Source organism: Panthera onca, chromosome C1, assembly GCF_046562875.1.
Source record: "Panthera onca isolate mPanOnc1 chromosome C1, mPanOnc1 haplotype 2, whole genome shotgun sequence".
In the NCBI taxonomy this organism is placed as follows: Eukaryota; Metazoa; Chordata; class Mammalia; order Carnivora; family Felidae; genus Panthera; species Panthera onca.
Genome location: NC_138346.1, coordinates 47,219,722 through 47,242,401, shown reverse-complemented (window position 1 = coordinate 47,242,401; position 22,680 = coordinate 47,219,722). Strand labels below are relative to the sequence as shown.

At 34.5% G+C, this 22,680-nt stretch overlaps 1 protein-coding gene across 2 annotated transcripts in view; it reads right to left on the bottom strand.

The window, feature by feature from the left end:
* The window catches only part of CALCRL (calcitonin receptor like receptor), a 103,164-nt gene that overhangs the window by 67,155 nt on the left and 13,329 nt on the right, over positions 1–22,680 (bottom strand). Inside the window, exon 2 of one of the 2 annotated variants that reach the window (XM_060622299.3) lies at positions 15,963–16,030. The exons of the other annotated variant lie outside the window; for it this stretch is intronic. The gene's annotated coding sequence lies outside the window, so the exon portion shown is untranslated. The remainder of the gene's footprint in view (positions 1–15,962; positions 16,031–22,680) is intronic. 2 annotated transcript variants of the gene reach the window in all.

Here is a 22,680-nt window from a genome sequence, read left to right as displayed (position 1 = left end):
GAATGGAAAGCTAAATTGGGACATCAGCATAGTAAATATTTACTTATGCAAAAATTTCATTTTGGAGAGTAACAGTCTGTTTTCTATCCTGTGTTATTAGAGTGCGAGTTTGGGAAAGTTGAGGCATTCTAGTTAACATAAAGCTGGATTCAGAAACAACCAACCCCTACCCAAAAGATAAGAAGTTAACACACACACATCAGCACCAAATTCTGAAGCTCATAGAACTGAGAGTTGTACTCATCAGGAAATTAGTAAGTGTGGGTGTTTTTTTAAGGGAACCAGAGAAATGAGTCTATTCTTTTTGTACACCCCACACACATCTCCCCTCTCCACCCCTTTTCTCCACCCCTCCCACTGCCTGCCATTCATTCAGGAATCCCACTTCTCAGAAAATGAAATATATCTGTTTGTTGATGGATTGATTTGGTTAGGTGTAGATATTGGTGCTGTCTCAATAAATTCTTTGGTTAAGAGTGAATCTAACAAATCAAGTCCTATAGGGAAGGAATGAAGTAACAAAGAGCCACTATAGAGACAATATATTTGTTTCTTCCTGGAGAAGAGGTTTTTATGAATTCTACTTGTCAAAGTGTAAGAGCTCCAGATAACAAGACATGTGATATAGGGTATGAGACAATTCCACATTAGAAAAATCTAGATAAATGTTTACATAAATGCCCCCTAAATGTTGGGAATTTGGCTAAAATCAGGGCCTACAGGCTTGTCTTTAAATTCCTGACCTAAAAAGAGGAAAGAGATTTTGGTGAAACCGTAGAGAATAAAGAACAAGCTAAGGTCACCTCTTAAAATGTGTATGTCCACAAGCAGATCTATTTTCATGTAATGATCAGCAAACAAACAAAAATTTTGAAAAGGGGCATAATTGAAAAACATTGAAGAACCAAGGAAAGAGAAATCTTTTTGAAGAATCTGAGGAAGAGTATAAATCCGAAAAGTATGCATACTAATATATAGAAAAATTTTCATAAACTGCTGTGGCATTTAATAGTATCTCTGGTAGGAAACTAATAGTGTCTCTGGCATCAATTTGACATTGAGTCATAAAAGGGTTTCCAATTATAAATAGTTCATGAAATATTTGGCTGAAGAATTCATTTTGAAGGGCTGATGTGTAAGAAGTTCATACATAACAATTTTAATTTTGGAGTCATTGGCATATAGAAGACATGGATGATTACTTTTTACTTAGAGATTCTAAATTTTTAAAATAATTCTTATCTCTTCCACCTTCTTTGAAATAATTTCTTAGAAATTGTTGGTATTATGGACTAAATTGTTTTTTTCCAAAAATTTATATGTTGAAGCCCTAATCCAAATGGTGACCATATTTGGAAATATGGCCCTCAATTAAGGAGGTAATTAAGGTTAAATGAGGTCATAAGTGGGGAACTGGAAGAGACACCAGGGATGCGTACACACAGAGAAAAGGCCATGTGAGGACACGGTGAGAAGGTGGACATCTACAAGCCCAAAAGGGGGGCCTAAAGAGAAACCAAAGCAGCCAACACCTTAATCTTGAACTTCCAGCATCCAGAACTGTGAGAAAATTAATTTGTGAAGCCTCCCAGTCTGTTATTTTTTTATGGCAGCCCTAGAAGACTAATACAGTTAGGTTTTAGTTGGTTCTCAGAGCTTGAATCTAAAGTGAAACCTAGAGAAAAATTTCTAAGAGCTTTATAAATGGTATTATAAAAATTATCTCATTTTAAACACTTTCTGATTGATGAATAGGCCATTTCATTTATTCAAAATTTAGAACAAAGAAATATATTTTAATTGCAAAAGAACAATTTGTGTTAAGAAAATACTATATGTGAGGTTAAATTAAAATGCATTAAAAAGGCCTTCCTTAGAATGTTTTAACTAGAGGCATAAATTTATCTCAAAAGGATCTGTGACATCTGCCTGAAGGCATTATAAAGATGAATATCATAATATTAAGCATTAAATATAGCAGTTTAGGGGCACCTGGGTTGCTTAGTGAGTTAAGTGTCTAACTCTTGATCTTGGCTCAGGTCATGATCTCATGGTTTATGAGTTCTAGCCCTGCATCAGGCTCCATGCTGACAATGCAGAGCCTGCTTGGGATTCTCTCTGTCTCCCTCTCTCTCTCTCTGCCCCTCCCATGCTCTCTCTCTCTCTCTCTCTCTCTCTCTGTCTCTCTGTCTCTCTGTTTCAAAATAAAGAAAATAAACTTAAAAAATTACAAAAAAATAAAAAATATAGTAGTTTGGAAAATGCTGTGATTAATAACTCTTAGTTCTAGAGTCACATGCTCATCTTTTTGGAAGCAGAGATAGGCTCATATGCCAACTCACCTTCTGTTTCCTCTACTGATCATTGAATCTTCAATTGTGATTCCAAAATCTATAAAATGAAATAGATGCTAACATTTCTGAGAGAGCTTTCAAAATAAGAACATTAAAAATCATTTTCATGGAGTGGTTGAGGTTAATCAAATCTGTTATTTCATGTTTGTAAAAGATCATATCTTTCCAGGGTAGTGAATATAAGACAGAAGTTTGTCTTTTGTATCAAGAATCAGTTCGATTAAAATAATCATCTAATGAACTAGTTACAGAAGATATCAAAGTTTTTTCATGAGATTATGACTTAATGTTCATAATGCATATCTTGGAAAAATGTCGTATTTATTGAACAACTATTTTCTCAAAATGTAATGATAACATTATAATGAAATTGGTTGAAAGTAGAGCTCAAATAGGCTAATGATCATAATTATAGTGCTTCTTCTTTTCAAAAACTTTTAAAAGAAAAAAAGTGGACTAGTACTGGAGAAGCAGCTGTCCCTGTGGTAAAGAGCATGATGCCTTTGCCAACTTTCATGTGTTTGCCTACAAAGAACTACAAAGAGCTCGGCAGGGCAAAAAAATAAAAAATAAAAAAATAAATCTATTCAAAGAATACGTTGAAACTAACTATGGATTCTTGTCAAGTACTTCCAGCAGGAAAATAATGAACAATATGAATTTACTTTTCAAGAGTGTATATATTTGAGTGGTATCTTGAGGAAAAGAAAAAAGAATTTTGAAATGTACAGGAGAGGGCTATAAGTGAGTAGAGGTATGGGGTAAGGCTAGTGTTCAGATAAGAAATGAAATAGCATTTATAATATGTAATCTTAGATTATTTACACATAAGTATATCAATAATATGTGTTTAGGAGTATAAGTACACTTATATCAAATACTGAATGCTTTGCATGGGTTTTAAGAAACAATTGAGTTAAGGGTTTCAAAGCCATTTGAGTTTCCCTTGAACCACTAAATGCTGACTTGTGACTGTGGACTTAACAAGAATTTACATGTTGTGTTCTTAGGTATAAATATCTAAGCCATGAACAGATTAATCCTTAGGGTTATATAGAGCAGTAGCAAGACCTCCCATGTGGAAGAAGCTATGCTCATTTTTTCCTTTCTGAAAATAACTTTATTAGGAAATATCACACACTTTGTTTATTGCCGGATGATTCACATGAAACCACAAGATACTTAAAGTCAAGTAGCTAATCCCATAGTTCACTTATTATTTCCATAAATCCAAACACTTTGAAACCTACTCTTGGTTCCATACTATTGAAATATCTTAGTTACAAATAAGACTAAATAGAGACTAAGACTACATAAACTCTTATTCTTGTGACTGAAAACTTGTTGGACCCCAAAAGCCTCTGGATATCAAGTCATGTTATCAATAACTCACAAATTTCTGATTTTGTCTGCACCTTAGAACACTGGACCTCCAGCATCCTGCAAAGTCTCAAGTGTCTCTTGAAATCCCTAAGGGGATGCTTTGCAAGCCAGTCTCTTTCATAGGACCAACCCACACCATTCTTTCCCTAGCACTCTGACTTTGTCTATTCTCTCTGCCCTTAGAATCACTTTCAGTGACCTTCATCTTGCCATGTCTTACTACTTCAATTTGACAATAATGTCACAAAGACTATAACCTAATCCTCTCAAAGTCTTCACTTCTCAAGGTGCCATAGTCCTTCTGTGTTCTATATAGAAATGGTAGAAAATGACCTCTAACTTTATCCTCTGCTGCCATTGCCACTTGGGCCCTAAGACAGCACAAGTCCTTTCCAGAGTTTTACTAATTTTCTCATGAAAATGTTGTCTGCATCTTCAGGTCCTTAGAATCTCCAAACCAATTCAAATTTCCAATAAAGTATAGGTGCCATGCGATACTCTGAGTCTTTATGTCTTCCTCATCATCGATTATGTCTCAGAAAACAAAACAAAACAACCTCCTGTTTCTTTCTTTAGCAACATTCAACATTCCTCAGTATATTTTCAAGCATAGGGATAACAGTGGAGGGTAGTAGGAAGTGGGTGAAAGAAGGGTGTTTGGACCACGCATCTCATCCTGGTTCCTCTAATTAATAAAAGGAAAGCAGAAATTGTCAAGAATTCAATGAGGTAGCATTCAATAATCTATTACCAAAATATCAAAACTAAATAGTAGGAAATAAATTACTATAAACCAAGGTTTAATCTGATGTTATTTATAAGTATTGAAATCAGGATTATAAAATAATTTACATAGTAATAGCTACCATTTATTGTTCACTGCACGCTAAACACTGTCTTAGGTATTATAAGCATACTATCATATTCAATTCTGAAGGTAACAAATTATGATATTCTCTGTCTTATTTTTTCCAGATAAGGAAATTAAAGCTCAAAGTAATCTCACTAATGAAGTAAGCAAGGATTCTAACCTGAGACTCTTACTCTTAAACATACACTGTTAACCAGAACTACCTCTGGAACCTGATATATTTCACTCCCCCTAATAGTCACTGGCTATATTGACATTTATTAGTATTATTTTAAAGCTTATATGAAGCACTTCTGCCCCTCCCACCCAACAAAACCATCACTAAAAGATCATGTTTGTGAAGCATTTTCTTACTAGGATAGTAAAATAAATAATCCTTAATATTCTTTTACATTTAACTTGGTTTCTTTGCTTGTATTAAGAGCTTTAGAGTATTCTTCAAGAAAAAAAAATGGACCATATTAAATAATACTGTGCAACTTCTGCCTTGAAATTATTAATTTTATGAGCAATCACATACAATTTGAGATCTTTCTGATACCAGGAAGTACCTTTTTTTTTTTTCTTCAGAATTAGCAATAAAGTATGTAACGTGAGTTGGAAGATGATGTAGTAAGTATCTTTTGGATAAGCCATACATGTGTGACCAGTTGACAGTTTAGGAGAATTAATCATAGAAGATACTTTTAGCTCAGTATTTTATCTTGACGTTAATTATACACCCAGTAAGTACCCATGTTTTTGCACACAATTCTAGTGAAACACAGACTGTTGAAACAATTCAAAACAGAACACTGTCAGCCAAAACACTTAACTCAATGCCATTCACAGCAATTAAAGTTAGAAGGACCTAATGGTTTCATTAATAATAATAACCATAATAGTAACAAAAGCTGTTACTTGATGAGAACCAATTATATGCAGTTTTTGTTTGTTATTTTGTTTAAATATCATCATTTCACAATATAAACAAGATCAGTTAGGTCCAAAAACCTTTAATTTATAGATGAGGACACTCAGGACCAGGGAAGTGAAATGTCTTGACCACATTAGCACAGCTGCTCAGAGGCAAAGAACAGACTAGAAACATGTCCCCTAACCCAAATTCCTATTTGTTACCCTATGCTGTCTCAGGAAAATCATCCTGGATATGCAAAACCCTGGGAACTGAGCTAACAGCATTTTCAAGATGAAATGTGAACAACTAATTATATACACAAATGGTCATGTGTTCTTTATTACTGAGATTTCAGTTAAAAATTAGCATTTTTAGAAAATATATATTTCCATATGGGTTTAGGCAGATTTAAAAACCAAATGACTTAAATGAGTTACATTTAATGAACAGAATCTCTGCTTAGTCTTTTGTCCATTCCACCGATGTTTGAAGTCAGCTTGATGCCCCTGGTAAGAGTCTGGTTTTACCTTCTGTGAAGAATATATTTTATCACAATCCTTTTTCAATATAAAAACTCACTGCCTAATGAGTTTCTTAAGGCCCTGGTGCTAAATATGTTGCCACATAAAGAGAGAAAAATACAATAAAATGGCCATTGAGAGACCTGGAAAAGACACAGTGGCCACAAAGTCTCTATGCACATGTGTGTGTTAATTGAGTAGCATTTTCATCATGTCAGGATATGGAGAGCAGTTTCAGAAACTTGACAGGTCAAATTTTTTTCAACAGAGATATCAATCGCGCTACTTATTTGAACAGAGTTTGCATTAAAATTGCATGAGAGATCTTGAGGCAACAACTATCCTCAAGTTTACAGTACATCAGCACATTATGTGACCCCAGTTAGAAAATAACTTGACAAATTCAATGGACACTAGAGTGGTTATGAACCCCAAAGTTCAGATTTAACAGAATGTGAATGGGGGCATCGTGAAATGGTTTTATCAAATCTAACAATATCCTAGAATAAATATCAGAGAATGCTTAGTGTCATGTTGACAATATAGAGACCATCCAGAAGAAGATGGAGAAAAATTAAGTTTTGTGAAAAATGGAGTGTTGCTTATAGATAACTTCTAAACGGCATGATTAGGTGGTTTGTAGTCATCGTATAGAATAGTCAATATAAGTATATTGAAGAGAAGTAGGTCTTTATTTTGGTTGTGACACCAGATTACTATTTTCTTTCTTTTAACCAATCTTTTTATTCGCCTGCTTCTCTGTTTTTCATTTAAAAACTGTAGGGGTTGTATCAAAAAATTGTAAGGATACTTCTGGTCCTATAGAACAATAAAGCTAATGTATTAGAATAGTGAAAATAGGGCATTTTAAAGCTCTATGGCCAGAAATGGCACCAAAGACTTCCAAGTTATAGAAAGAATAGAAATTACAATTCACATTATGATAGATAGGACTTATCAGAGAAAACGTGGATATTCCTTGATTCACTAATAAAATTATGCAAAGATAAATTTGATCTTCAAAGACAGGAATAGACAATAATAATAAAATGTAATAGAAGAATTTTCTCTGGCTACAGATATATAGACCTTTCCAAACCAGGCATTACAAAATGTAAACCCAAAAGACAGTCTGTGATTTTAATTTAATATATCTTGTGAGGGGTTCCTGGGTGGCTCAGTTGGTTATTTGTATATAATTTTCCACCAGATATTCTATCAAATGTCATGTAGCATCTGAGATGTTATAGAAGAATTCAATATTATTTCTCCTTTGCAAAGAAAACACAAGACTTAATAGGATAATGTTGAGAAATATTTTTTAAGTGTTTATTTATTTTGAGAGAAAGAAAGAGAAAGTGTCCCCTGTTAGCGCGGAGCCTGACATAGGGCTGGATCTCACGACCCGAGCCGAAATCAAGAGTTGGATGTTTAACTGACTGAGCCACCCAGGCGCTTCATGTTGAGGACTATTTTTATGACCTGGCAATAATCATAAATTCTAAAGTCTGCTATGATTCAGAAAATTGATGCTTATGATGGGAAAATTAATTCTAAAGTATGTTGTGATTTTATGTGTATATGTGTATTAGTGCTCCCAGTGGTGTGGCAGCCTGTGTCAGGGCACTGTTTTCTGGATCATTTATTGCATGGCCAAAGAGGTTGGGAAAAATGGAGAGTAAATAAGGACTAATAAACTTCTGGAAATAAGTAACTAAGATTAACACACTCTATAAAGTGGAATCCCCAAATGATTTGAAGTTGGAATTTGTTACCAACTATATAGTAAATGTGAAAAACAACTTTACTCTATTTGTGTGATAATAAAAAAATAATAAATTCAGCACGGCATTTTTTTTTTCTTATCAGGAGGGACTCTCCTGCTGAAAGCCTCATTTAGCAATAGCCAAATTGGTTTTTAAAATGTGGAGCTGACCAATGAGGTAATTTTTTATAATTGGAATTGATAGTTATTGGTTACTTAAATTTCTGTTACTCTTTCAGGTCATGTAGACAAAACATTTGACAGAAATGTTGAATTTTCTTCTGGAGGTTTTGGTGTCATGTAAAACAGTTTAAAACAATAAAAATGGGTCTAAAGGCTGGTTGGAGTTAACTAATTGTCGCCAGGTCTATTTGCCAGGCTTATGAATCACAGCTTTAGTTTCCTTTAAATCCAGAGCCTGTTTCTAACAGTCTGTTTCTCATGGCAGGCAAACTTTAGATTCAGCATATTAAAAGGTACAATGATTTGTGTGGGTTTCCCTTTGTCTTATATCTACAGCAGTTTGAGAGAGCAAAGAACTTTTAGCCACAGCAGGAATTTCCTGTAAAATACAATAAATAACTGTACTTTCCTCATATGCCACATCCTTTTTTAATTCCTAGGTCCTAGGCATTTTCCCACTACTTTAGGTAGAAATTTGCTCACTTTTACAGGAAGCGATACATGTAAATGTTTTTCATTTTTTAAATAATTAGCAAACATATAAAGATGTATCATTAAATATAACATTAGCAGGACTTATACATTAATGGAACAAGCCACAAAATGTGGAGGACTTGCCCATCTGGCATTTATAAGTATACTGTGACTGATGGAGTAACATAAACAGAAAATGAGATAACCTCAGAAATATATAAATATGGACAGTTTAGGAAGCACTGGCTAAGAGCTAGCTCATTTATAACCTTGATAGGTATAAATGAAGTGGCCTAATCTGATTGATAATTTTACTTTGTCACATTCAAGCTAGGGTTTGCACATTTCAGGAAGAGGAAAAGATTTTGTCAAAATTGATATATTCCATAAAAAGATAACTAATTTGCTTTGAAAGGAAGTTTAAGAAAGGCCTGGGAGATAGGATGGAAGACAAATGAAACAATAATAAAATAGTTTAGTGAAACAAACAAGGTTTTTGGTTGTCAGGGCAGGGAGATGCTTTCTTTTTTTTAACATGGGGTTTTCCTACATAGGGGAAATCCACACCCCATCCACTATTAAAATTCATCTGAAGTCTGATGGACTCTGGTTGCGATTTGGCCTGAAGGGCCTGATTCTTAATCATAAGTATGGGACTATCCCACTGAACAAGATTCGAATATCATAAAAATTCCTTCAATACAGGACTCTCTGTTCAACTGATTGCTGAGTCAATGCATCTTGGTAAAAGATTATGGAGTTTTCCTGCATCTAATGGCACCCTCTTATGTTTTTGCAAATGTATCATTATCAAAAATAATAAAAGTAAGCTATTTGTTAATGATCATAAATTGCAAATATAAATTATTACACAGAGAATTATAAGCCCCAGTTGTAAAGGAACTTTCTTAACCTCCTTATAATTTATTGTCCTTAACAACAAAAGAGAAACCTTTTTGGTATGTTTCAATGCATTGCTTACAGAGCCTTATATTTATTTGCTTACTAGCAGCACCAACAGCTCATTTCTGTGTGATCTATAGTATCTAGTCACATTACCCCAGATTCAGTTAATCTTGTTGTAATTAAGCCAGAAAGAGAGAGAAAACTGATCATTGAGTGAGCAGGTGACATTTTAAGAACCATGGTGTTTTTCCTTTTCCTTTGACATGTTTGCATGGCTACTATGCAAACTTCTCCTAATCTTTTCATAGGAACATTTTCAATGAAGTCTTCCCTGCTCAAAATCCTCTATGCAACAAAATACATACCTTGGTGAAATTTCCTGGGGCACCTGGGTGTCTCAGTGTGTTGAATAACTGACTTGATTTTGGCTCAAGTTCTGATCCCAGGGTCATGAGATCAAGCCCTACATTGGGTGGGGACAGCTGCTTAAGATTCTCTCTCCCTCTCCCTCTGCCCCTCTCCCCCCTTCACACTCTTTCTCTCTAAAATAAAAACTAAAATTCCTGTCCAAATGACTGTCAATGAATGTTTTTAAAAATCCTACATGATTGCATTACCATTACAATTTTTTTTTAGAAATAATGACGATGTAGATATTATAGTAACTAACACTTTTTAAATGTTTACTAAATTCCAAGTACTAAATACCTCTCTCTCTACTTGTATCTATATATTTATATACACAGAAACCACTAAGTCTGGATACATAAATTATACATAATAAATTATTTTCTCATTTATATTATAATAGTTAAAAAAGTAATATTTAGGTTTTCAGACTTTATGATCACATTATTAAAAACATGTATAGTAGGTATTATGTTTTTCTTAGGTTTACCTGTGAGGAAACTGAGGTACAAGTAGGTTTATTAATTTTACCAAGTGATTAAAAAGTGGTTGACTCAGGATTTGAACCAGGTAGTTTGGCTCTAGAGTTGATACTCTAGATCAAATCATAGTAAATGTATTATAAATGTTGATACATGATTTTTAAACAAAAAAAGTAAAACTTTATTATAAATACATCAATTAATGAGATGAAGAGAGGGGGGAGTTCATTTTGAAGGAGGCTTGGCAAAACCAATGTCTGCATTGTGCCTATCCTCATTTGTGGCCTACGGGATTGTTACACTTTGCAGAAATGCTTTGTAGTAAGACTCAGACAGGTGAAAGAATGCATGTGTGTGTAAAGAAGTAAGACTATAAGAAAGGAGAGGTAAAAATGAAGAACTGGCCTAAAGCTTGGACGTTCGGAATTTTGTAATGACAAGGGTTAGGATGGGGTTCAAATGAAGGTTAAAGATCTAGAATTGATTTCTGTAAAACAAGCTATTTCTGCCTACCCCTTAGGGGTATCCATACCCCAGTTTGTAGATCACTAGTCTAAAGTGATATGTCTAATATGTAAGACATATTAAATGATGAAAGCAATTCTACTGTAAATAAAACTATATTGTGTTTGAGAACCATTATGCTGGGTACTGTGGTCAGAAAAATGATTAAGACTTAAACTGTAATTTAATGTAAAGCAAATGTGAAAAGGAACAAATGATAAGGAAACGATTTTTTAAAATTTATCGTATTTATACTGCATATAGCATGATTCCTATACATTTCAACAACTTATTTTTTATCTATTAAATTAAATATTAGTAAGTATGAAAATTATCATAACATATTAAATAATGATTATTCTAGCACTGTCATCAGAAATCCTCTTAGGAAAATAACTGTGTTTTTTTTTAATATATAAAATACATTAAAAATGACACTGGGGTGCCTGGCTGTCTCAGTCAGTGGAGCATGCAACTCTTAATCTCAGGGTTGTGAGTTTGAGCCCCATAATGGGTGTAGAGATTCTTTATAAAATAAATAAAATCTTAATAAATAAATAATAGTAAAAATAACAGTTGGAGTAGAGCAGGCACATGGCTATGAATGTTAGCAGGTGCTCAAATAAGAAGAAATCTCCTTTTCACCAATCTGGATTAGAAAATGTAGTATTGATGGGGTGCCTGGGTGGCTCAGTGGGTTGAGCGTCCGACTTCGGGTCAGGTCATGATCTCACAGCTCATGAGTTCAAGCCCTGCATCGGGCTGTGTGCTGACAGCTTGGAGCCTGGAGCCTGCTTCGGATTCTGTGTCTCCCTCTCTCTGTACCCCTCCCCCACGCGTGTTCTGTCTCTATCTCTCTCAAAAATAAATAAACATTAAAAAAAATTAAAAAAAAAAAAAAAAGAAAATGTAGTATTGTACCTCCTGGAAAGGAATCAGGCAAACGAGTGATGAACAGAAGGAATAAAGGCAGAGTGGATCCAAAAAGATGGAGAGAGGCAGGAAGTAGATATGATATTGAGAGGACAAGTGACATTTTAAAAATGGTGATGTCTACCATTTGATTTGAAGTGATTTGAAGTTTTCATTGCTAGCATAGCAACCTCTCCTGAATTTTTCATTATGAAAATCTGCAATGAAGTTTACTATGTTCTAAAGCAATTTATATGAACACAATTTTTTATGGAGATCAAAGGGCTATTTCAGGGACCAATACAAAATAGAACAATTTTAGGCACTAAAAGACAGTTTGGTTAAAAGTGAATTAGCAAGAAAAAAAAAAAATAAAAAAAAAAAAAAGTGAATTAGCAAGGAGTTTTCAGAAAAGCATATTCATAAAGGACACCAAGGCACTTGATCCATAATAACACTGAATTTTGAGATGGGTGTTAGATTCATTCTCAATTTTGCATGTGATAACATAAATGACAAGTATATATATAGCAAAGGTTCCTCATCAGTTGGGCTGAATTCATTTTGTTGAGGGGCACCTGAGCGGCTCAGTCATTAAGTGTCTGACTACGGCTCAGGTCACGATCTCACAGTTCATGGGTTCATGCCCCAACTTGGACTCTGCTGACAGCTCAGAGCCTGGAGCCTTTTTCAGATTCTGTGTCTCCCTCTCTCTCTCTGCCCCTCCCCCGTTCATGCTCTGTCTCTCTCTGTCCCAAAAATAAATAAAAAACGTTGGAAAAAAAAATTTAAAAAAAAAAGAAATTACATCTTTTGATTCTTTAAAAAATTACATTTAAAAATATATTTTGTATGTCTTAATACCTATTTTTATAATAGATCCTTAATCGTATCTCTTAGAAAAATTATCTATATTTGGTTTATCTATATTTGGCTCTGAGCAACAGGATAGTGTGCAATAAAACTTACAAAGGATGGTAAGACAGTCATGGATGGAGTTGATCTATTGAGCATAGTTCCAAAGACTGAAGATATAATTTTTCTGGAATATTTTAATACAGTTTACAAACATTGAGTTTCAGATTTACCTTAATTTACTTCCTACTGTTCTAATCAAACTGACTCACTACTGATTCTCTGAACTATTTGCTGAAAAATAAGATTTTCTTAATTTTTTTAAATGTTTATTATAATTTTTTCAATTTTTTTATTGTTTATTTATTTATTTTTGAGAGAGAGAGCGCAAGAGGGGGAGGGGCAGAGAGAGAGGGAGACACAGAATCTGAAGCAGGCTCCAGGCTCTGAGCTGTCAGCACAGAGCCCGATGCCAGACTCCAACTCACGGACTGTGAGATCATGACCTGAGCAGGTCAGACACTTAACCGACTGAGCCACCCTGGCACCCTAAATAGACGTTTGTTTTAATAGATGCAAAACTAAAATGTATGAAGATGTTTAATTGTTTCCCAAATAATCTATAAATCAAGGTAATGAGTATACAATCAAGGTAATGAATAATTCTGAAGTTTAACTGAACAAGTAACAAGACAAATGGACCTTTGAATCCAAAATAATTTTACTAGAATTTAGTAAATATAACAATGTAGTTAAGTTTCAAATCAGTAATAGAAAAGATTAACTATTTAATACAAAGTGTTGGTACAACTGTCCATCAATTTGGAGGAAAAAATTATATCTGAGATTCAGTGCTAGTTGGATTAAGATTTCAATGTGAAAGTGGACTATTAAAGTGTCAGAAATTTAAAAGTTAATATTGTTGCTATGTTGGAGGCATAAAGAATTTTTAGGAAGATTATTAAATTTTAATGATAACCGGAAACAGATCCTTCTATTTCCTGAATTCAATCTAGCCAGAGATATTCTCCTTATTTTTTTCTCGTTCCCACCTCTTAACCATCTGTCATATTTCAGAGTATAATCAATGATTATCTAAATAAAGCAGGGCAAAAATATTCAAAGTTAGAAATGAGCTATTACAAATCACTTTATTTGTTACCAATAACTTCAGATAGTATTCTATCTCCAGTTCCTATCTTTAATTCAGAATAATTAGGGTCAGAGGTTCCAAAATCTCAGAGCTCAATGGACCTGAGAAGTTTTATAGTGTAACCCGTTCATTTTACAGATTTGGAAGGTAGGAGTTTAGGAGACTTTTTGCCTCGTATCCCACAGCCATGGTAGATGATCTAAGACCAAGAATTTTCAAAGTCTCACTTCTGTGCTGCTTTCATGAGGTTAAAATTAAATCATATATGAGTCAAACTAATATGATGGCAAACCGCAATTCTGATTCTCTGTTATATTTTTTAATCTCCCCAGAGACAATTATTCAGCCTCTTTCTTGCAGGAATTTAAACACACATTCACCGGGGCGCCTGGGTGGCGCAGTCAGTTAAGCGGCCGACTTCGGCTCAGGTCATGATCTCGCGGTCCGTGAGTTTGAGCCCCGCGTCGGGCTCTGTGCTGAGAGCTCAGAGCCTGGAGCCTGTTTCAGATTCTGTGTCTCCCTCTCTCTGACCCTCCCCCGTTTGTGCTCTGTCTCTCTCTGTCTCAAAAATAAATAAACGTTAAAAAAAAAATTAAAAAAAAAAAAATAAACACACATTCACCTTGAACTGTACTTGTTGGAAATAAAATTTTAAAAACTACAAAAGAGGCAATTGACTGCTCACAAAGAATCTTACCAGTACTCTGCAAGTCAGAGATCAATCTAATGAACAGAAAACAGTTTATATTTGTACCTTTCATTTTCAAGCCATTTCCAATCTATCTCCTTCACACTATCCAATACATGTTAAAATTTATAAGTTGGAAAGACAGAAAAATATTGTGTAATACTTTTAATTTTCACAAGAAGATGACTAGTACACACAGATGGTAGAGGTCAAGATCAGCTCTTGCCTAGTTAAGTGAATTTTCTTCCATTTTGTGCTCTTTCCTATATGTCTTCATAATTGGGGCTTATAAAAATTGATCTGGCTCCACTTCACATAAAAAAGTTCAGGGAGAAAAATCCAGCTGTCAGATGTAAGTAGGCATTTTGAGCATTCAAGCCTTGTTTTAAGGAACAGTGAGTCATATAAAATGTAATGTGCAGAGGAAGCTGACACATAAAAGGACAGAACAACAATGATGAGTTCCCAAAGACATGCTGTGGGAAAAAGAATAATTATAGAGAGTCTATTTTTGGGTCCAGCAGAATTACTTCGGAATTTAAAAATCAGAAGAAGGAATTATGTCACTTAGCTTTGAATTCAAGATAAAATTATTTAGAAGCCTTTTTCATTAATGTTCTTATAGTTTATCAGGATGAAACATGATTAATTGTTAAATACTTTGCAGTCTAAAAATAAGTTAGGACAGGAAAACCACTTTAATTTTGTCAGGAAGAGGGTTGTGAGGTGTAATAATAATTGCATAATAACAGTTCCATGTTATCTGACATGGAACTATAATGCTAAATATAAATAAGAAGACAAGTCCATCTATACCAGTAATCTTTCTGGAAGCACCAATGCCCCCTGAAACTTGTAATTAATGCCCAGGATTGAAATGGAAACTATTTGACCAGGGACTTCAAAAAAATAGTCTCTAGAACAACTTAAATCTTTAAAACAGCTTATACCACTTCCCCATTTTCCTGTTCCCTTATTTATAAATGATATCTTCTTATGTTCCAATTACAGGAAAGTTTTACAATCATTTATAGGAATCTAACAGTGACTATGTGAATCACAAAAGAATGAACTTTACAGGCCAAAGTTAGTTCAAATGAGCAACCTAGCTCTATTATTTTATAACGTTAAACATAACTTGTTTTCTATTGTATATATAGAAACATATATATATGTATAGTTATAATATTAAAAGCTTAGCTGCAGACATTATGTGTATGTGTATGTGTGTCTTTGTGTGTGATGTTTGTGGCAAATACTACCAGATTATTAATATTACTATATCTGCTGGACCCATTCAAATTAATTTAACATCCCTAGTTCTCTGGTCAAGGAAATAAGAACTTCAGGGCTAAATCCATACCTGATGATCCTGAGGAAATGACTTTATAAGTTTGACAGATGTCCATAAGTCTATCCTTACCAGTATTTTGTTAGACTACCTTTCAAAGTTTTCTTTTATTCAGAAGTTATTTGACATTAAGAATCATTCTGTGAAATATTTCTTACTATTATTAACATGTTCATATTATTCTCAACTCCACTGGAAACCCAACATGTTACTTTCATTAGGGGCTGAATGTTCTTTTGGACTGTATGCAATACCTGAAGGTAGGGCCATCCAAAGATTTGACAGGTGGCATCACAAGTGGTTGATGTGTCATCGTAGAACCCTGGATGACAAGAGAACATTCCTGTGAATTTGTTAATATTATTAGTGAATAATGGGATTTTAGAGATTTTAACTTAAAGTTATATACTAGTGTGCTTCTTTTGTTAAAATCGTAAACCTTGTATTTCAAATGTTGAACTTTAATGGGAAGTTGGGAGGAGATGTATCAGGCACATTTAGGCTGCCAGGTTGCCACCATGTTAACCAAGAAGTAATCAAGAACTTTGTTCTTGGCACCTTATTTTTTAAGAATGGAGATTCTAAGAGGCACAAACATGGAGGATGGTCCCTGTTGTTCAAGATCGTAGCAGTATGAAGAGGTGGATGCTCTGGAATGTTCAGGAGAAAGGTTGTTCCCAGAAGACAGGATGACTCGATGAATGGTTCTGAGGACGGAATGACATAACTGTTTCAAAGTATAAAAAGTAGGCCCATGTGATCGAAGTGGAATGAATGAGGGGCAAAGAGTGTCACAGACCTTGTCAAAGAGGGAGGCAGAGGCTAGATCATGACAGTACAACATTTAACTTTCTTTAAACATAGGACATTACCAACAAGTAAGATTCATCCACTGCTAAACAAAGAATGTATATGAATGGAGTTTACATGCATCTTTCCAGACTCAAACTAATGTTGAAGGCAAGATATAGCTATAATCGAGTTTATCCTGCTTTGCATTTGCATGGTATTTAGACTTAATAGAACTTCAAAGATGTCAAATTTGTGTTTGCAAATTATGTACCTCCAATGGTTCATATTGTGATTTGAGGGACTTTGAACTTAAGTTTATGGATCATCAATGTGTTGCTACTTTTTAAAATTTTTTTAATTTTTTTTAGTTTAGAGAGAGAGAGAGGAAGCACATGAGAGGGGGAGAGGGGCAGAGGAGGGGAGAGACAGAGAGAGAAAGTGAGAGAGAAAGGGAGAGAGAGAAAATCTCAAGCAGGCTCCATGCTCAGCGTGGAGCCCTACATGGGGTTCCAATGCAGGATTCTGGGATCATGTCCTGAGCTGAAATCAAGAGTCAGATGCTCAACCAACTGAGCCACCCAGACATCCCTATTTGTTGCTACTTCTAAGGATAATCTTTGAATTATTGCCAAGGATTTCTATGAAGTCATAGGGATTTTTACATGAAAAGTCAAAAGTACTAAGAAAGCTATGTTAAAAGCAATCTCCGCAATCAAATCTTTCATGACTCAAAAAACGTTTTTGTATTACTTTGTAAATGTTTACATCTTCACATATTTTAATAATTTATTATATATTATTATAAAGTGTGTAGGATCCAATTAGGATCATGATCTGGTCTGATTAAGGAGATGTGTATTTTTACACCAACAAACATTGCACATTTTTAGAATCTGGAGTTTCTACAAGCTATTTTGGAAAAAATAGAAACTCTTGTCAGTCTCAGGCTTTACTGGCATATCTATGGAATTCAGAAGGTTCAAAGTTGAAGTTTACTTTGAGAATTTTCCCAACTTGCTATAAAGTAGCACATGAAATAGAAAGGACTACTGTTTTTTTTTTCTGCATGGTTCTAAAAATTTTATTTTTCATTCCAGCTGAAAATGCTATGAAAGAATCTTTTCACCCTTTGGTGATTTGGGGTGAGTAAAAGAACAAATATGTCAGTAGTCACTTCTGGCTATCAGAAAATTTATTGATGTGGTAATTTTGATTAGTAAATGTGTTGTACTTATTAATAATAAATGTCAGCATAGTCTTACTTCCACTTTCCTCTGCATAATATCCATATCTGTAGTACCAAAGATTAATTAATATCCAAGAAGAAAAGATACAAAGAGGGCACTTGAGTGGCTCAGTTGGTTGAGTGTCCGACTTCAGCTTAGGTCACGATCTCACAGTTGGGTTCATGGGTTCAAGCCCCACGTGAGGCTCCATGCTGACAGCTCAGAGCCTGGAGCCTGCTTCAGATGTTGTGTCTCCCTCTTTCTGTGCCCCTCCCCCACTCACACTCTGTCTCTCTCCCTCTATCTCTCGAGAATAAATAAACATATTTTTTTTCAAAAAGGAAGAAAATGAAATCAAAATCAACTAAACCCTGAAAACACAGAAAAGAAATATAGCAAATAAGGATAATAGATAAACCCTCTTTATATAATGCCAGGATGAAACACAACAATTGAGCTAAAAAAATGCAAGCCTAAGTATGTTTTTAAGAGGAAATTAGAACAGGGGAGAAATATATTGGTTAAATTCAGCTGATGGGCATAAAAGGGTAATCATCTCCAAAATGAAGGATTACGTGAAAGACAAAAATTCCAATGCCTTCTATAATGTTTTTATGTGTAAAAAATAATTTTACCACAGTAGAAAGAGAGACACTAATTCTTTCAAGATATGGTAGCTCCATAAATGATTTTAACTATTCAAATGATTATAAAAAGCATACAGCACATGTCATTATACATTTGTCCAAAGTCGTGGAATGTTAAACACCAAGAGTGCGCCCTAATGTAAAGTATGGATTTGGGGTGATCATGAAGTGTCAACTGTAGGGTCATCAACTGTAACAAGTATACTATGGTGCAGTATGTTGATAGGGAGGGTGTGCATGAGTGGGGACAGGGGGTGTAGGTAATCTTTGTTCCTTCCATTAAGTTTTGTTGTGAACCTAAAACTGCTTTTAAAAAATAAAGTCTACTAAAGAAAAAGTGCACATGCATCTGAATGGAATTACTCATTTTCTTCCTCTATTTTTAAAAGAGATTTTGATATATATTTTGATGGGGGTTTTTGAATAAAGGAAATGGGGAGTTAGATATAATTCTGCACATTATCAGTCTGTGTTCTTGTTCATGGTGAAAAATATTATTCATACATTCCCAGTTTTAAAAGTTATAAAACACTTTTTCCTTTCCCTGGACCAGCCAACCCAAAATAGTCCTTCTCTTAAATAATTATAAGCAAAAGTGGCTTAACCATAATTCTGCAACATCAAGTCACTGCTACCCAATTAAAAACAAATGTTTCTGAGAAAAATTTTAATTCTTTTTACATACAAATTTGCTGTGATTCATAATCAGGACAATGCAAATTAAAACCACAATGAGATACTAAGTTACTCCCACCAGACTGGCAACCATTTAAAATCTTGACAGTAATACAAAGTGTTGGAAAGGATGTGGTGCAGTGGAAACTTCGTACACTGTTGATGAGAGTATAAATTGGTACAAGCAATTTGAATTGCTAAATTCCTGAAAGCCCCACTTGTAAGTTATAATCCCTGAAGAAACTCAGACACATGTGTACCAGGAGATTCGTAAAAAATATGTTCATTGCTTTATTGTTTACAATAGTAAAATGGTTGGAAGCAATCCAAATGTCTCAGCAGGAGAAAAGGGACATACATTGTGGTACATTCATACAGTAGAACACTGCAACCGTGAAAAGAAAGAACCACAGCTACATAGATACATTAATAGGGCTGCATCTCCAAAATGCTGAATGAAAGAAGCAATCTCTGAAGACTATATTCAGAGTGATTCCACTTTCATAAAAGTAAAACAAAATAACGCATTGCTTAGAAACACATATGTATGTGGTAAAGCCATAAAGTAAAGCAAAGGAATGATTAGTACAAGTTTGGGTAATGGTTTACTGCTGGGGCTGTAAGTGTGACCTAATGGAGAGGAACATGACGGACAAGCTGGATTCCAGGTATACAGGAATTTATTGACTTAAACAACATATTTGTGCTATATATAATCAGCTATATGTATAAGTTTTTTTTAGTTATAAAACATTTTTGTAGAACAGTATGAAGAATATGATTTCTTTCTCTGTAATTATGCATTTTTTGTGGATTTACGTATCAGAATATCAAAATGCAATATATTTGGGATAGGTCAAGGCACTAGGTGGGAGAGCAGCTGTCTCACATAGTACTGATCCAATTTTTAATTTTTTTTAAGTTTATTTTACTTATTTTGTGAGTGAGAGAGACAGAGAGAGAGGACAAACAGGGTAGGGGCAGAGAGAGAGGGAGAGAGAGAGAGAGAGAGAGAGAGAGAATCCCAAGTAGGCTCTACGTCATCAGCTCAGCGGCCTATGTAGGGCTCAAACTCACGAATTGTGAGATCATGACCTGAGCCAAATCAAGAGTTGGTCGCTTAAGCTACTGAGCCACCCAGGCACCCCAGTACTAATCCAATTTGAAAGTTTACTTCCTTTTGGCAAGATATTGTTAAGATTAGACCCCCTTGGAATATTTCACAGTTAAATCATAATCAATGCACAATTTAAACACATACTTTTACAAATATGATTTAGGCATATGAATTCTATTTGATTTTAGGTTACTTTCCAGATATGGAGGAAAATAAGGAACACCAATGATGAGCATATCTTGAATTAATGTATATATGTGTGTGCATGTGTATTTATCCCCGAGTCCAATGAAAGAGGAAAGGGTCAGTAAAGTTGTATTTTGGATTATTATCTGGTTCTCAAGACCATTAAGTTAAGTTGGTTCAGACAGGGAAAATATACACCTAAATCACAAAACTAATAATTAGGAAAGCCAAAATTAAAAGAGAAGGTAATATATGTGTCTTGTTATTTATGTGTAATTCATGTGAATTAATGCTTGTTATTTCATTCAGAAAGAGAATTACTTGATTTAAAACATGGGTCATGTTCATGCTTTTATTTTGTTATTATAAATTTGAACTTAATTGTGTTTTTATACCTTAATTCTCATCATATCCGGAGTTCACTAAAGAGAAAACTGTTTTCAGGACACACAGGGATCATGTAAGCATCTCTTCTCTCTATAGGCTGAGCCATCTCAGCCTGATTTGGAAGGTTTAGAATGAGCCAAGGTTATATTTTACCAAACAGTTCTGCTGCTTTAAATGTGGTATGATGGATACAGCCCAACTTCTGGGCTGCCTTTTGAGAAGGTGTCCTAGACAGACTAAGACTTGCCAGTAGGTCAGACTCTATGTACCCTTAAAGTACAGTCATTGTCTTGAGCAGTTGGGTCCAAGCTTTAGAACACAATTATCATCCAGGAGGTGGTGTTTGCTTCTTACAACTTCTCATGAACACTCCTCACCTCTTATCAGAAGGAATAACTTCTAGGCTTAACCCTCAATCCAATTTCCCAAACAAAAGGGCAGATAAAGTTTTCTTATCTTAACTGTTAGACCAAGCAGCTGAAAGGCATTTGCATACTAACTTTTCCTCCATGGCCTTGTATCCAAAGTGTCTCCACATCTCAATTTGTGCAGTTCAGTGCTGGATTTTTTATTTCCTAAACTTTCTGGCAAATAAAATGTATCTTAATGGACCAATTTATCTTCTTTTATTGCCTCTCCTTTATCCTCTCTCTTTTCCTACCTTTTCACTCCTGGTTTTTAGATCTAATTTATTTCACTTTCAAATCCTGTCTCTCACTCCTTTTACTCAGTGAGCAATAATTACTAAGTTAATTACATTCTACAGTCATATATATATTTATCCTGTAAATGAAAATTTTTCTGAATCTTCTCTTTTTTTCTGTTCTCCAGATTGGCCCTTCACTTCCTAACTTGTTCTCTTCATTTCTTGTTTCATCAACTTCTGGGTGAATCTCCAAACCCTTCATCTTGCCATTTACCAAAGACATTGTCACCAGACATGTAACAAAATGCAGTGTTCTGGATTTACTCCAAGGTGAGGACAGGTTAGAGGTGAGGTGAGGACAGTTAGAAAGGGGAATTCATTAAAATAGGACTAATTAGGGAACTGTTAATAACATTTGTTTTGGACAACATCATGAACTACAAAACTGATTTAAGATTCCTTTATGCTTAGGCTCACATTGTATGTCTCTGGTGTTACTATCAATCTCCTGGAATAGAGATACTTAACACAGTCAAGGTGATCTAGCAGATAGAAGAGATTAACAATTACTAAAATATATATGAATATTAAGATATATATTCAAATCCACTATGCAGTGGAGAGCAAATTATAATATTTAGTGAAACTATTTTAAATCAACAGCAACTTTTTACATCAGGCAATTAGTCAAACCTCAAAACAGCCTTTTTCATCTTAAAGGTAGCATTATTAGAAAAGGCTCTCAACAATATGTGGTGTCTGCTGAATCTAGATGAGAAAGAACAAATATTTTGGCCCTGCTTCTTTCTGAATAAGAGTACTGGGGGGAAAAAAAGACTACTGGGAATATCTATTTGTCATTGTAAGGACAGATACTAGCTTCAAAACATATGATGTATGTCTGCTCACTGTAAGAAATTAGTCATTTGCACACTCTGGTTTTTGAAAGTATTTATTTATTTATTAACAATTTATTTTTATTTTGTCTACACCCAACTTGGTCTCAAACTTATAACCCTGAGATCAAGAGCCACATTCTCTACCAACTGGGCCAGCCAGGCTGCCCTGTACTCTAATTTAGTGCAAAGTACTTGAATTTAAAATTCTGTCAGGGCTTTTATTGATATAAAGTTTATTTTTAAGTGCCTTTTCCACCTTTTCATCAAGCTCATCTAGATTAAAAATTGTCACTCTGTTGGTCTGAGCTTTATTTTATTATTATTAATTTTGTCTATTTTAAGCTACATGGGACAAAGAAAATGTGTTGCAGAATATTGGTTTGCTGTGCTATCTATA